This window comes from Strix uralensis, chromosome 2, assembly GCF_047716275.1.
Source record: "Strix uralensis isolate ZFMK-TIS-50842 chromosome 2, bStrUra1, whole genome shotgun sequence".
Lineage (NCBI taxonomy): Eukaryota > Metazoa > Chordata > Aves > Strigiformes > Strigidae > Strix > Strix uralensis.
In genome coordinates this window covers 121,977,485-121,993,043 of record NC_133973.1, presented here as the reverse complement: position 1 = coordinate 121,993,043, position 15,559 = coordinate 121,977,485, and the positions used below count along the sequence as shown (strand labels likewise).

At 39.0% G+C, this 15,559-nt stretch overlaps 1 protein-coding gene across 9 annotated transcripts in view; it reads left to right on the top strand.

The window, feature by feature from the left end:
• The window catches only part of GRIA4 (glutamate ionotropic receptor AMPA type subunit 4), a 242,053-nt gene that overhangs the window by 82,921 nt on the left and 143,573 nt on the right, over nt 1–15,559 (top strand). The gene's annotated exons all lie outside the window — the stretch shown is intronic.

Below are 15,559 nucleotides of genomic sequence, written 5' to 3'. Positions count from 1 at the left end.
GAGGCATACAATCAAGTGGAGCTGTGCATCTGCAAATCCATTGGATTCTTGACCTAGTGCAGGTATGCCTACAGTATGATTTTGCTAGTTGACGACAATATTTTCTAGCACCAGAAAGCAAAAGTTGGACCCTGAAACCACAGAAGAAGGATGGAGAAGTTTGTGTGAGGTATGAAGAGCTGTTTAAGAATAGAATCAGAATAATTTCGGTTGGAAAAGACCCTTAAAATCATCAAGTCCAACCGTTAACCCAACACTGTGAAGTCCACCACGAAACTATGTCCCTAAATGCCATGTCTACACATCTTTCAAATACCCCCAGAGACAGTGACTCAACCACTTCCCTCCACAGCCTGTTCCAATGCTTGACAACCCTCCCGGTGAAGAAATTTCTCCTAATATCCAATATAAAATCGAGAGTGCAACAATCGAGCATACAAGAGGTTGGTGTTAGTTTTCCACATTGTGTGCATGTCACGACCCTTCTTTGGAAGCCCAAAGAATTGCAACAGTTCTGTGATCCCCTCCAGTTAAATTAAGGTGAAACGACACCGAACGACTGGTTAAAATGTTTTACTTGTGGTAGAGAACAATTTAAACTTGGAAAAGGATAATAAGCAATGCGGTCTCTTATAAATCTATCAGAAAAGAAAGGAAAGGAAAGAAAAAGAAAGGAGAGAAAGAGAGTCAAAGAAATCCGGATCACCACCCCTGGATCCAGCGTTGTCTCAGGTCTGGTAATCGTGGGTGGTGGGTGCACACACAGCAAAGTTTCTGTTGCCCTTTTTAAGTTCATCTTATTAGCTGATTAGCATACTAGACGAGGAGGAGCAGGTATTCCACAAATTCATTTCCATGAGAGGCGAGGAAAAAGGTGGAGCATGGGTTGCAGTTGAGTTGGTGGTCTCTGCCCAGCTTTGGTTTTAACTCTGTTCCCAGAGATCTTATCAGTCATCCCAGAAGTGATCACCTCTTATCAGTTCTTGTTACCACTTCAATGACGAAGGGGCCATTAGTTATTAGCAAGTCACTAGGCAAGGCAAGCATGGTGTCTGGCTTGCACAATACAGTCACAAATGGCTACACGATGGAGCCACCGATAAACATTTGGTTTCAATCAGTCCATGTCTCCCCATTTGAGGCTTATCTAAGGATTTTGATAATGCAAATGCAAGGGAGTGGGGGGTGCACTCTTCAGTACACTCCCGCTTCCTTGGGTGACATTCCTTAGACTAATCCAAAGACCACAGCTTGTCCCTGAGGTTTTCTGTGTCAATGAATGTTTGAGGCATTTCTTCATTCAGTTCCTTACAGTGCAGCCTTACTGAGAGCTGGAATGGCTGAAGTTGCTAGTAAAACTTCAGGGATTACCCAGAGCTAAGAGATCCCAGGATGGTGAGTGGTAGAGGGGCTGCAGAACAGCATGGGATGCCAGGGAGGATGTCAGCCAGCAAGGTGGAAACTGCTTTCACAAAAGTTCAGCAGCCATTTGAATTCAACCATGTATCCCAGCAAGAGTTTTCAGTCCCTGACTGTGACTAAAGAGTGGTAGCAGGAGGGGTAGAGCTACCAGCTGGCCTAGCAGTTGGTTTACCAGAGGCAAGGATTGTAAAACAGTTATAGTTCTCTTGAAATTAGGCATTGTGTGTGAGCCTCTTTATGTACCTTGATGATGCTTTTTTTTTTTTTTTTTTCCTTTGCTCCTTGTAATTACATATTGTTCATTAAACCAACTCAGTCATGGTTGCAGGTGAGGAAAATCAACTTGCTGTGCACAAGGTAAATTTAATTTTCCCACATTTCTGGATAATCTTTTTCTAACAATCCCTTTAGTTTGAAGCCGTTCTGTTTTATGACAATCTAAACCGCGCAGAAGGATTACACAAATCCTGATGGCCTGTTGGAATTAATCCATACATAGATTAGCAATCTCCAAGCTTTTGTCTTTGAGGACCTGTGGAGCATAGACAAGTCCCAGATTTCTGGAGAAGGCAAAGAAAGGTACAGGAAATTTATAGGTCTGCCTCTTATTTTGAGAGAGATTATGGAGCTGGTTATTTACAATCAGTTTATCAGACCAAACTAATTCTCTTCTTTGGCAGAGTAGCTGGCCCAGCAGTAAGCAGTAGGTTTGGTGTATCCATGATTAGTACCTCCAGTGATACTGCCTCATGCCTGACATTCTCCCAGAAAAAATAGAAAATAGATTCAATTCATGGCATCTTGAAAATTAGAAATCATAGCCCCAAAATTGTTGTTAATGACACATTTTAAAAGTAAGGGGAGGACTCAGCTGAGGTTGAAGGGATTTGTCTTTGGTCTGGTCTAGTGAACATCCAGTATGAATTTGCATGATAGCACAGCGAACAGCTTTTGTGGGTACCCAGCCTGGCTGAGGTAAGAGTGATACAAGACAGGTTCAGAGTTCAAAGTGATCTTGCTAAATAGAGGAATAAAAAAGGTGAAATATGATAAAGGTGTTATAAAGGGTAAACTTAGTAGGGAAGAATCAAAGGTACAGACACAAAGTGCAGAGTAACTGGCTCAGCACTAGTATCATGGGAAATGTTTTGGGAGTTGTGGTGAGCTATAAGAATAGTATAAGTCCAGAAAGCCATACTGTTTCCAATAAAGTAAATGTTGTTGTTAAGTTTAGGTAAAAGATTGTTGCATTTGAGAAGTGAAATCTGAATATTGCTCTCTCCCAGCTGGCTATGCTTCTGTGTCACATCTTGGGATTTCTACTGCAACAGAAAATATCAAAAATTTCCAGTAAGCTGAGGAAGTGGAATGGCATTGAGTGGATAAGGCACATGGAGGATGTGATGGTGGCAGCACTGTGTCCCACCACTTTTTCCTTGCCCTTTGAAAGCACTGGGCGCTGTTCACAGCTATATCAAGGGCCTTCAGTATGAGCACGGCACAAGGATCGGGTATCTGTTGCTGGAATGGCACTGTGGTCACTGACCACCTTGTACAGATATCACATGTAGAAGTTTCAAGGGCCCAGAGGAGAGGAAGAATATTAACCAAAAAAAAAAATAAAATCATGGCCTGTGAGAAAAAGCTTCAGGAATTGAGATCTTTTATTCTAGATCTGTTAAGGAGCAAAGACCAATTCTTCTTCATACCCTCTGAGATCAAGGCAAGAATTAGAATTATTTTGCAGGAAGGCAGATTTAAGGTGTTACTAGGTAAAACTCTTCCATAAGGTTAGAATAGTCTGAGGAGATTGTGGGGATTCTTACCACTAGAGGTTTTAAAGAAGAGGTTAGAAAATATCTGCAGTGATGATCTGCTTTGCTACATCCCACCTCAGATGATCTCTTACATCCCTTCAGAATTTATATTTATGTAATTTTCATTATTTCTCTAGGAAACTGGGGATGGCTTCATCACAGTACTTGGGACACTGAAAAGATAATTTTCTACTATGGAGCAACTTTTAATAATATATTATTGCTATTCAATTATATATATAGCCTTTGTAAAACATTTAGTATGTTCTATTATTCAAAAACCAGATCAAAAACATTCTAACTGACTTAGATAAAAACACTGTAAAAACAGGTTGAAGGACTGTAATTATGTTACTCAGTAAGTTAAGTTATTGTTAGCTGGGCATTTACGAACTGTAAGAAATGGCCCTACATCACGCTTTACTTGTTATTTTTACTGCACTTCTGAACAAATTTGTCAATGTCTTAATAATGAAAAGAGTAATAATAGCAAGTTGGAAAGTTATTTCAGTAGTTAGCTCAATTGAAAGAGCTAGCCATACTAAAGACATACATTACATTCTAGTATTATAGAAATATAGCGTACCTGTCTATATGCATAAAAATACTGAGTCAAGGCTCTTATTTGTGAAATAAGTTAAAAAGATCAAGTTTTGCTAATAAACAGCAAATTGAAGATGAACTTACAGTACTGCCAAAAGAAAAAAGGTTTTGGCACCAAGTGCTGTTTAGCTGTTAATTATATTTTCTGCATAAGCCCAGACCTACATTGCTCTTACCTTAAACTGCTGGAAGGTCACAGGGTGTTTCAGGTAAGCCTGAGAAACAGCAGTTATGTGCTGGATTGTAGAGAAGATTATGCTGGGAATCTGACTTTGTTCTATTGCAGTGATCTACTTGGTCTTAGGCCCTTTTTCAGTTATGATCATCAGGAGGAATTTGGAAGGATTCCCACAATAAACATTTTTCATCCTACTGACCTTTGGCAAAATGTCCAAGAACAGAAGAGAAACGGAAGTTCATGACTGCGTCCACTAAAAATGAAAGGTTCTTACCTGCATCATGCAGTTATGTACCAAACTTCTGTGAAACAAAGATCAGTGGTGTCATGACATCACAGCAATACTGATATGATTTATTCCAGAAGACAGACACCATCCAACACCTGGTCTCATAGTGTTTATTAGACTACTCTAACATCTGGTTTATAGGTTTAAACTTTTCCATGTTTTGTAGCTTTGCAATTGCTGAGATCAAAATCATCAGCGTTTTCACCATGTCAGCTATTACCTATTTCAGAGTAGTTACATTAGGTCCAATGGTCAAAGTGGTTTGGAGTTTTGGTAGTCCAAGTACATCCCAGGAATAGGATGGCACTTATGCTGTAGGTGAACAGGAAGAAATCCTCACTAGATGTGATAAAAATCTGTTTCTCTTCAGCAAACACTCTACATGGGCAGTGAATCATGTCGTACATATTGGGATCTGACTACCACTGTGTTGTTTACTAAAGTTTTGTTGTAATTTTGTGCAGGCCAATCTGAACTGATACACAAAACATAGCAAAAAAAGTTGTTTCCTCAAAAATCAGTGAGTGTGGAAAACTGTAGTAAGTTTCTCAGCCTCCTTCATATGATCTGTTGCTGTCTATGCTCAGTAACAGTAAATTTCTTTAATGGAGTAGACCGATGTAGACCAATGTACTTTATCCATTGATAATTGGTTGGCAGCAAATTTTGTTTTGCCAGTGTTATCTCATAAGTAATTATACCAGCAACATGCCAGCTTCTTCTTATCTTCTCAGCAGGCAATAACAGCTTGAAAGTATAGGTAGTAAATGCACACTTGAAACTAAGATGCAGCTGGATCCTAACATCAGCATCAGTAATGATACTGTGACTTTCTGTCTTCCCCTTGTCTTACCACCAAAGAGAAGGAATAATGATAAACCAGTATGTTTATTGTATAATGAGCTCAGAATTTACTACATATTAAAATCTTCCAAGAGCTTCCAGACTGCTTCATTAAATAAAAGTACTCCTCTTGTTAATTGAAACTATTGAAATTAACAGAAAATACAGGTATGGAAATCAAAAGCTGATCATCAACTGTATAGATGAGTCCCCTGACTCTACTATTCTATGTAAGATATGGGTCAAACGAAGCTGCATCAGAACTTTTCTGGGTATTTCAGTCATCTAGTTAAACACTCAGAATATTCAGCACAACCTAATGTGCAAATACTATAGAAATGTATAAATCAGAAAATATTAAATAAACCGCTGCTCATTATATTCCTGATCTGAAGAATTTGCTTTCCTTTATTCTGGGTTAGTGGATGCCATGGAGAAGACAAGAGACTCGTTTCAAGTTGCCATGCCAGTGAATCAGCTTTGCCCTTTTTAATGATTTGTTTGTGACGATGTTGCAGAATCCTTAGAGCTAAGTTCTTTTCTCAGTAGCATTTATCTCAGGTTTGCACATGTGTAACTCAAGAGTATGCCTGCAGCTTCTGTATGCTTTTATATTCCAACATCCTAATGTAAATTACATTGCTACAGCCAATGGCTTGTTCTAATAATACCAGAGCAATTGCATTTACAGAACCTGGCACAATCAGTTAATTTGTTGTTACCTGCATATGTAACACATTCCTTCAAATGGAAACATGTTATTTTTAGCTGTTTGTTACACACATTCTGTATTTACTTGAGAGCAGGACAGTGCGGTCTGTAATTCTGAATATGTTTCCATTTCTTTAAGAGCTTTTCCACACAACGAAGTTACACTGCAGTTAAGAAATGAAGTGACTTTATAGTAGAGCAGTTTTTCTGAAAAAAACCTCTTGTATTGGCATTTTTACTCGACTGTCTTCATAGCAAAGTTATGTTCAGTTGCTCTTCGAGTTATGAGTAGCAACTCTGAGCACATTTCTGAGAATGTGCTGTACCTGAGTATTTGAGTACATATTGCTCTGAGTAGCAGTTTTAATCACTTACCCCATACTGATAAGCCATAGTAAAAGTTCTGCATACTGTATGTTAGGAACTGTATGCTGTAAAATTTTATTTTGTGATTATTTGATCCCAAATAAGAGCAGGTGATTTATATACATACTAATGGGACATATTCATCTTTTCCATGGACTAAATAAATTACTTCCAGAAAACAAAGTTTTAAGCAGAAATTCGTCTTGCGGTTTGCTGATATATAGCTTTCATATTAATCTTTAGGATAGACTCTGCCCTTCCTTATGTATATCTATATCAGTGGTATCATGATTGACGAAACCTGTAAAAAACTGTCTTCAGTGAAGGGACTGTGACAGCCTTACATCAGCATAACCAAGAGCATCTTTTCTAAGTATTAGGCTGTCCTATGTTACCACAACACATTGGTCAGTAATAACACTGCAGACAGTTGATAGATACAACATCCAGCAGTGTGGACCTCCAAAGAAGGCCTTGAAAAGACTCAGACAAGGAAGCCAGCCACACATCCAAATGCTTATGCTTTAGAAATTTCTTTCAGTATGGACATCCGAGTCCTGCAGCTGCTGTACATAGCCTTTTATATGGCCACAGGTGTTGGCTTCAGTGCTGGAGCACGGAGTGGTAGCAAACAAAGGGGAGTATAGTCGATGCTGCCAGAGACCAGACATAGTGCCAATTTAATACTGAATCTAAAACAAATACTTGTGCCAATTTGTTTCTAAATGCATTTTTAGTTAGAAAAATTAGCTTGTCTCTTTTGAGAGCATTATCTATGTGTGGATGAATGTTCCAAGTTTTAATACAGTATAAAGCAGGCTTTTTAAAAATCAAAATAAATAAACAAAATATAGACTTACAAATATCAAAACCTACTATTCTATTGTTTATGCTCTTATTGTTTAAAAAAGAATCAAACTGTATTAGACTAATTTAATTCATGATCACTCCTTGGCATATTTTGTGAAACATTTATGCCTTCTTTGGTACAAATTACTTCTCTGGAGCTGCAGCAGGAAGTAAAGGTAATTCAGCGTTAGACTATGTTGTGAAGTAAATCTGTGTTTGTGCTCAAGGGCATTTCTGGAGTTGCACATTCTTAATGCAGCTGATTGAACTCTCATTGTATCATCTATGCAATCTATAATTTTAGGACTGCATTTTCTGCTTCCGTGAAGAATGCGTATTCCTGTGTATTCAGATTTTCCCTATTTTGAAATGCATTTTGCCTGTTTATTTTAGGCATTTCCCTCGTTAATTACAGCTGACTCCTATTTGCATACATATTTCTACAAATAATTTGTCTTTGGTCGATTCCAAAAGGAGAGGTGGAAGTGTAGAGATCCTTTTAAAATGATTGACTACTTATCACAGTACTACAGATGCTATTTCTGCCTCTGTACAGGGAATTTCCTGCACTAGTGTTTACAGATAATAGCATTAACAGCTGCTTCTGTTACCAAAATTGCAGTGAATGTTTGAGGTATTTAGCATTTTGCAATTAGAAAGATACCAAAGGGTCTTTCAGTCCTAAGGACTCAAAATCCCTCTTTTGTACTACTACCTTGGTGGGTTTTAATATTAATGCACACCTGGATGCTGCAGGAAGTTTTCCTGTGGGCAAGGGACATACATTGCGTTCCAGTCTGACTTGGACTGCAAATGGCAAGCAGAACATTTAATGTAGTTTTTAAGATCTAGGCATAGTAAGTGATCAAAGTGTCACCAAAGAGAGGAGTTGTGAATGCAAAACTGTGGTTGCTGGTCTAGATCCCTGGAACAAATATGCATTTTATGTTAACCCATCACTTTGAAAAAAGAAGGACACTGTCCTGGGAGTAAGGACTTGTATCTTAGATCTTCCCTCTCCTAACAGAGAGCCCGAGTCAGCACAGGACTGTTCTTACTCTGGGAGGTCCTGTATAGACACTTCTATTTCATAAAAGCCATCAGAGCTAATTTTCCTCTGTAGAGAGTTCAGAGTAAGAAAGCTACATAAGAAATGGCAAGTATAGGTACACGTTACAAAAAATGGACAGTAGTAAACAAGTCTTGAACACATAAAGATAATAAGCAACATTTTTTAAGTGAGCCATTCAGTGAAGTTCCTCAGAAATGTGTTTGCAGATGCTTGTTATGAAACAGTTGGATTTGTATGAATGAAATTGAGTGGAAACGAAGCAGTTTGGTAGTAAACTTGGTAAAAGCAAGGCATTAAGGTATCTCTGTATTCAAATATATCCATCCTGTAAAAAACAAAGTACTGTCTTTTATTTAATGGGATAAGGGTAGTTTCAGATAGGTTTAAATTATTCAAAGTACTCTTAAGAAACTTTAACTATTGGTAGTGAAATAAGGCTGCTTTGCCAAACTTACACTGTAAACACAGTTTACATTTAGTAGTACAAAGCAGGTAATAAACCTGACCCTTAAATACAGGTGATTGTCCCAAGCAGAGACCTATCAATTATTTTTGGATGGGAGCTCATTTTGTTTGTGGTGGTGTGGATGGCTTTTTAGCATTTTGTGTATGTGTATACGTGTATGAGTGTATATATATGCCTAATAATAATCCTAGCTTTGTCTGGGTGCAGAACAGTTGAAATAATTTAAATATCAAAAATCTTCTTGCCTTAGAAGTTGAGAGCATACACTGAAAAATCTTCTAGCAATAATTTTAGATTATATTTTTTCTTTTGTCTGTTTAATTTGTATATTCATTCTCAGTAAGCATTATTTTAAAACCAAACTTCTTCTACATTGTTCAACTAGCATGTCTCAACATCTTCAATATTTTGTTTCAAAACTTTTCAAAACAGGACATTCATCTAAACTAGCCTTTTCCCATGAAAGGATATTGATGTTTATTTTTCAAAGAAATAGAGTTTAGGAAAAAATTTCCCAGCTAATTCTATCAAATAACTGTTTTACTGAGAAAAGAATATCTTTCCTCTGAAGTGTTTCTTTAAAATAAGTTTTAAAAGATCAGTACATCACTGTATGTATCTTTGAAGTTGTGCCTTGTGCTACATTGATTTCACATCCAATTTGTCCTTAAATAAGCAAAGCATTCTGCCAGTTATTTCCTAATACAAGTGCATGCTCTTGGTCTTAAAGCAGGATGAAAATCCCTGTCCAGGTTCGGTGAGAAGCCAAGGGTGATGTTCACAGTGTGCCTTTCTGCACAGGACTTCTATTATTCTGGGAAATGTCCCCAAAACAGCCCCGCTTGATGCACCCTTTTCATTTTAAAACTGTTCTTTTCCCCTTGTGAGAAGAGGAACTTTCTTCTTTGCATCAGAATATCAAGTTACAGGTTCCTAATCCCACGTCTGCATTGTGGGCTGTGTATAGAACTACAGCCACTTCTGTCGCTTCAGAAACTCTTGATAGGGCCTCCCAAAACTTGGCTTATATATTTTTTTTCTCACATTTCCACTGCTGCAGGGAGGTTTAATTATCTGCAACTGCATTATGTAATGAATCACCTCAGGATCTACTGCATTCCTGCTTTTACATATTTCCCCAGATTTATTTGTTTGATTCAGCATTTCTTTTCCTCTTTGATCACTTAGCATTGGCTTTTTTTCTACACCTTCTTCTATTCCTTTTCCCACATTTTCCTGTTCTACAGGACATTCCAGTAGGCCTGATTCATTTTCAGCCCTTGCACATTATTTGAGAACCTGGGAGCATCCCATTGCCTTCTATTTTTATCTCTGCCGTCCAGAGTTGTCACAGAGCAAGGTTTTTAGCTTGAAAAAATTCAAAAACATGTAAAATTACTCTGTATCCGTGGCTGCCATGGAGGGAAAAGTGCAGTTTTGTTTCTAGGGTGAACAAATAATTATCAATATATTTTAATGCATCAACACTGCAGTTTGAATGAAACTAAAGACATAAAAAAGAAAAAAAAAAATCTATTTTTATTCTAAATCAGTTTAGAAGGGGAAGGAATTCTATTTTTGATTTACTTACTTTTTTGCTGCTAAAAATCCATATGGATTTCACGTGCATGTATCACCAAACAGAAAAAAGAGAGGTTCGCCAAGTGCATTATCTTGTATCCTCAAATGCACTTCCAGGCTACCAGACAAGAGTGATAATAGGAAATGCATAGAGGTGCAGTATTTCGTCTGCACCAAGAGCTGAATTCACAAGTAGCCGAAATGCCAAATTACATAATTTCTCCTCCCGCAAGTCAGGCGTGTTGCGGTGGCCACCGCACAGCTGCTGGCCTGGGCAGCATCCAGGCAGACACAGTCACAATTGTCCCTTTTCATCTGGGTCATTCTGAATTCCCTCAACAGGAAATGGAACACAAGCAAAAAAGTTTTAAAAACATCCCAGACATGAATCAACAAAAGCCCCGAACATCTGCTCATCAAAGCTCATCAGAAAACAGTGTATTTTATTTACACTACTCTTCTGGATGTACTGAGAATGCCCAATGAGGTTAGAGATCACTGGAAAATATTGCTCCTATGAAGTGTTCATTTCACTTTCCAGATTACTGGCCTAATCTAACCAAAATCTGTGAAATACAATGTATCATATTCACAGCCTCTGCAATTTTGTTATTTATTTTAACATAAAGTGATGTAATTTTATTAAATCCACAGTTCATATCAAATCCAAGCTGGCTAAAAATAGGTACAATATTTTAATCAATATTTTAATTTCTTTTGAAGATAAAATAGTGCTAGCAAATGTGAAAACCAGGACAATGGAAAGTGCAGTTAATATAAGTGGATTCAACAGAGGAGTGAGGAACTTTTTCATGTATAAGGAAATGTGGGCTCAGATCCACAGGTAGAGCAGCTCAGCATAACCTGCTGACTGCATCCTGCACTGCCAGGGAATTGGGCCACTGTGTTTAAACATCTAACATTGTATAGTTTTTCTGATCCACCAGCTCTGTCCTCATTCAGGATTTATGAATCCACATGTCCTTGTGAAAAGTCTTATTACCAGGACAGGTCTAATATCAGCTTTGTCCAGGGTAAGAGCTTAGATACTGACAGATACTTTTTTTAGTGGTTGATATTTTTGTAGAGCTTCATTCAAGCTATTACACAGGGAAGTGCTTAGCTGAAAGGTGGATACTGAGTTACCTGAGCTATTTTGGTTGTTTTAGGGAGAGGTTCACTCAGCTACAGTGAGGAAACATTGGTTTACAGTGGCTGTGACCTTGTCCTTGCAGATGTCCTCACACTTATCTCTGCATTTCAGAAGGGAGACAAAATCTTCTGCAGGAGTAAAATTTGTTGGAGAGTGAAGGGAGTGTTTTAATTTTACTTGCCTTTTTCAGACTTTTAAAATGGTATCTTACCACCCTAGCATCAAAACACCACATAGAATTTCCTCTGAGACTTTTCTGTTTGTGTTCATAGGAAAGCATCTTCTTTAGCAATGAGTGCTTTTAAAGGAAGCCAGTGTAGCACCCTGGTCACTCTCTTGAAGAGTCAACTTGGAGATTATACAGTTTTCTCAGTACATTCCAGAAGACGCAATACTTTCATAGTGTTGGTTTGGAGAAAGAGGACAACAGCATTGATGAATGACTGGAGCAGCTGTAAGTCACATAAGGAGTAATTATTTTTTGCAAGTGTAGAAAGGAATTTTAGTCTGCATGTCTGCTGTGTAGCTACAAAATATTGCTGTCAATGCCAAAAAGGATAAACACCTGCTAAAAGAACTGTAGAGAGGATTATCTCTCTTTCTTACACATACACTTATGAAATATGTACTACACATTGGACCTTCTCCAGTTTTTTTCTCTTTCTCTCAGCATTTTTCTAGCCATTGAATCAATTGTTCACCCTCTCTGCCCAACCTGTGAAAAAGACATCTGCTATGTAGAGAGGCCAAATATCAACATATGACATGCTTCAGTTACCATGTGCCAACTTGCCAGGACAGAACGCTTGTTTGTTTTTTAACCGATCTGCTTTTGAGTTCTGTTGCATGGTATTGCCATTGGGATGTGGGACCGGTACTCTCTCCTACTCCTTATCCCTCCTCACCAGGCTGGAAAGATCTACTTGCTAATTTCTCTCCACCTGTGCAGCTGTAGCAATGCTCTGCCAGCAACGCTAATGTTCCCTTGCCAGTTTTTAAACATTCTGCCAAGTAGAGAGAATTAATAACAAGATCCGAATCATCTCTAAAGTAACCCCAATGCCCCAGTGTCCTATTCCTCCAGTATTATGCCATTTTTCAGCTCCTGTCCAGGATAATAAAAAGGATCTCTTATACCCCCACAGCTGAGAAGTGTGTCAGGGCGTGCCGTGCCATTTATTCAGGCCACCCTTTTGCCTTTGTGGCTCTAAACATTTAAAAACCTTTAGGCCAGATTTTACAGTCCATGTCATGATGCTCAGCTGGTGCAAAGTAGATGGACTCAAGCCAAAGCTGGCAAGTGGCCACAGCCTTCCCCTCGTGCCCGTGAAGGCAGCCGGGAAAGGGCAGCACGATTCACATCTTTGTGGCCCCTCTTTGGTGCCATGTCCAAGGCAGCCCAGCCCCAGGCCCCCACCACCCTTGGAGGGGAGCCCAGGGCTGAGCTAAAACCTGTATCTTCATGTGCCGGTCGGCGTGTGGGGACACAGCTGACATTGCCTCCTCTGAGGACATCCACATTTAGAGTGGAGCTTTTGATTTTTAGACTGGAAAACAGAAGAGTTAAAACGGTTGAAGGGTTTGGGTGGAGGTTAAACCAACAGGGAGAAACTACTAAACCTAAGTCACAGCTGATAATGTCTGCAATATACATGCCTACTATAACTTCAGCAGCAGCTTCCCACTGTGATGTGGGCTTAACTTATTTGATTCTCTTTCTTTCATTTCATCCTTTTTGCTCCATTTGAAAGCAGAATCAAAGATCTTAATGCATCAACATGAACTGTCAGAAGTCAATAGCGGAAGATGCTTTGGGATGGCCGTGCGCAGTTAGTACCCTACTTTCAAGAAGTGCTGACAAGCATTCCTTCTAGGATTAAAAAAAGAGTGTTTCACTTTTGTTTCAATAGGAAAACTTGGCCTTTAGTCTCCAGAGACCTATGCAAGCTGCATGATGGTGGGCAGAGCAGAGGCAAAGGAATAGATCCTGCTGCTGTCAGCTGTGGCGCCTGTTTCTGCTCCTAGCACCTTTCATTCCTGTTGCAGCTACTGGTGGCTTGCTTTGGCTGGGTGTCATGCTCTCCTTCCCCAGTGTTCTGGGGAACGTCTGCACAGCCACAGGTATAACCTGATACACTCTGAGCTTCTCCCCTCTCTTCTCTCCTGTCTCTCTTCTACTACATATGTGAATTATAAACTTCATATTCAGATGGCATCCTTACTTATCTCCAGGTCTCTGCGGTGCATTTGGTTTTCCCCTGGGCATGAAGCCTTTGAGGCAGCAGTTCTGCAGCTCTTCGTTTCTAATTCTGCAGCCTACCTGTCCTGTCTACCATTTGCAAAGAAGGACAACGCTTAACTGCCTGCAAGGGCATTCCTAAATACCAGTGTGGAGATTCTGAGACAGCTTGTCCTGTTAGTGTGGTAAAAGGCAAACCTCTTTATAGAAATGTAAACATGCTCTAATACTTTGCCATCCACCTGTCAGTGGCCATACATTGGCCTTGTCCTGCCCTGAGCATATGACTTGCATATATAAACCACATCATGTTTCATTTTACCACATCATGTACCCACTGCTTTTATTAATAAGGGGTTATTCCACAGTGGCTGTGATGATAACAGAGTGATCGGTGGTAATGAACTGACCTCAAGTGCTGCTTAAAGCTCTGATGGGAGGTGTGAGAGAAAGAAGGCATCTTTTTAGATGAAGTACCACATGCTTTCTTTGTCCTGGCCAAAAAGGGTCACCTGATTTAATGCACCGGTTGAAATAATCTTATTTTTTTCCAGGATTATCTTCCATCTATTTCACTGTTAATACCTTAATATGACAAATTAATATGTCTGAAAGAGCTACCTGGTACAAGCCACTAAATTGCTTTGGGTTCTCTGATCTGTTTGTAGTAAAGACGCAGTTTCTGAAGGCCTAAAAGTTATCTGGCTTGGAAAGAAAAATCCAATCTCTGTCAGAGACTGGAGTTATAAAATTTGACCTACTTAACAAAAATCCTATTAGATGGATTTACACATGGCTCCCTGAGATCAGACTGTCCAATATGAAGAACAGGACCTGAAGACTTTTAATGGGACCTGAAGCCATAAAGCTGTTTAATGCTGTCAGGTATTTTTTCCAGGTTTCTTTTCTTTGCTTCTTTCAGATTCTGGTGCTAAAACCAATGCAAAATATAGTCTGATCCATATAGAAGTTACAGTTTGGATTATCATCATGCCTAACCACTAAATCTGTTACATCACAATTTGATAAACAGCATTGCTGTAAACAAGAAAAAAAACCTTTAATTTTTTTTCGACACAACTAGTTACATGGCATGGCAGGATGAGCTTCCTCAGAGGCTATTCTGAGCTCTGAAGTAGTGATTTCTCCTTTTAGCTTGCTGTAGTCAAAACCATTTTTTCTGGACTTCATACTGCTTCATGTCACCCCATGCTGCAAAGCCACATGATTTTATTGCAAAGCTAACAGTACTGAGTGGTTTTTTTCTTGAGTCTCTTGCTTGAAGAGTCAGGTAGTTTTGTGAAGCTCTCAGCACTTCTTTCTGTCCAAAAAGAAAATACAAAAAAGAAAATTTCTGAGCCTTTTGGGTTGTAGAAAAGAGTTTGTGACCCCAAACACTGCCTTGGCTCAGAAACTAGGGGACAAAACAAAAATCCAAGTGTATATTGTTACCTTTAAATCCCTTTTTTTATTTTCCTTTTTTTAGTTTCAAGCAATGATTCTGAAAGTTTGTTTGCTTAGCCAAACTTTGGTTAACAAGGTCCTACGAAAAAAACCCCAACCAAACCAACCCCAAAAACCAAAACCTCACAAAAGATCCTATGAAATTCACAATTACTAACACTTTGATTCATTGGGATCATCCCCTGCTCCTTTGCTTTCTTTGACTTCTTATCTTTTAGATAATAATATTCCTGTAAATGGGAGATATGTTTGCCAGAATCCTGGTACCTCATTTGCATAACTGTCACAGTGTCCATCACCTGGTCAGAAGAAGCAAATGCCCATGCCAACCTGGCATAACTAGTGAATTTGCTTGCTACATTCCCAGCAAGAGGTACTCAGAGAGTCACCCTTGGCAAAACTTGGCAAGACGTTTTCTTCATAGAGTGTCAGGGATGGTATTTCTGGGCCCTGAGCAAACATCTTTTTTTCCATCATCCTACAATCTAAGCACAAGGAGAGGACAT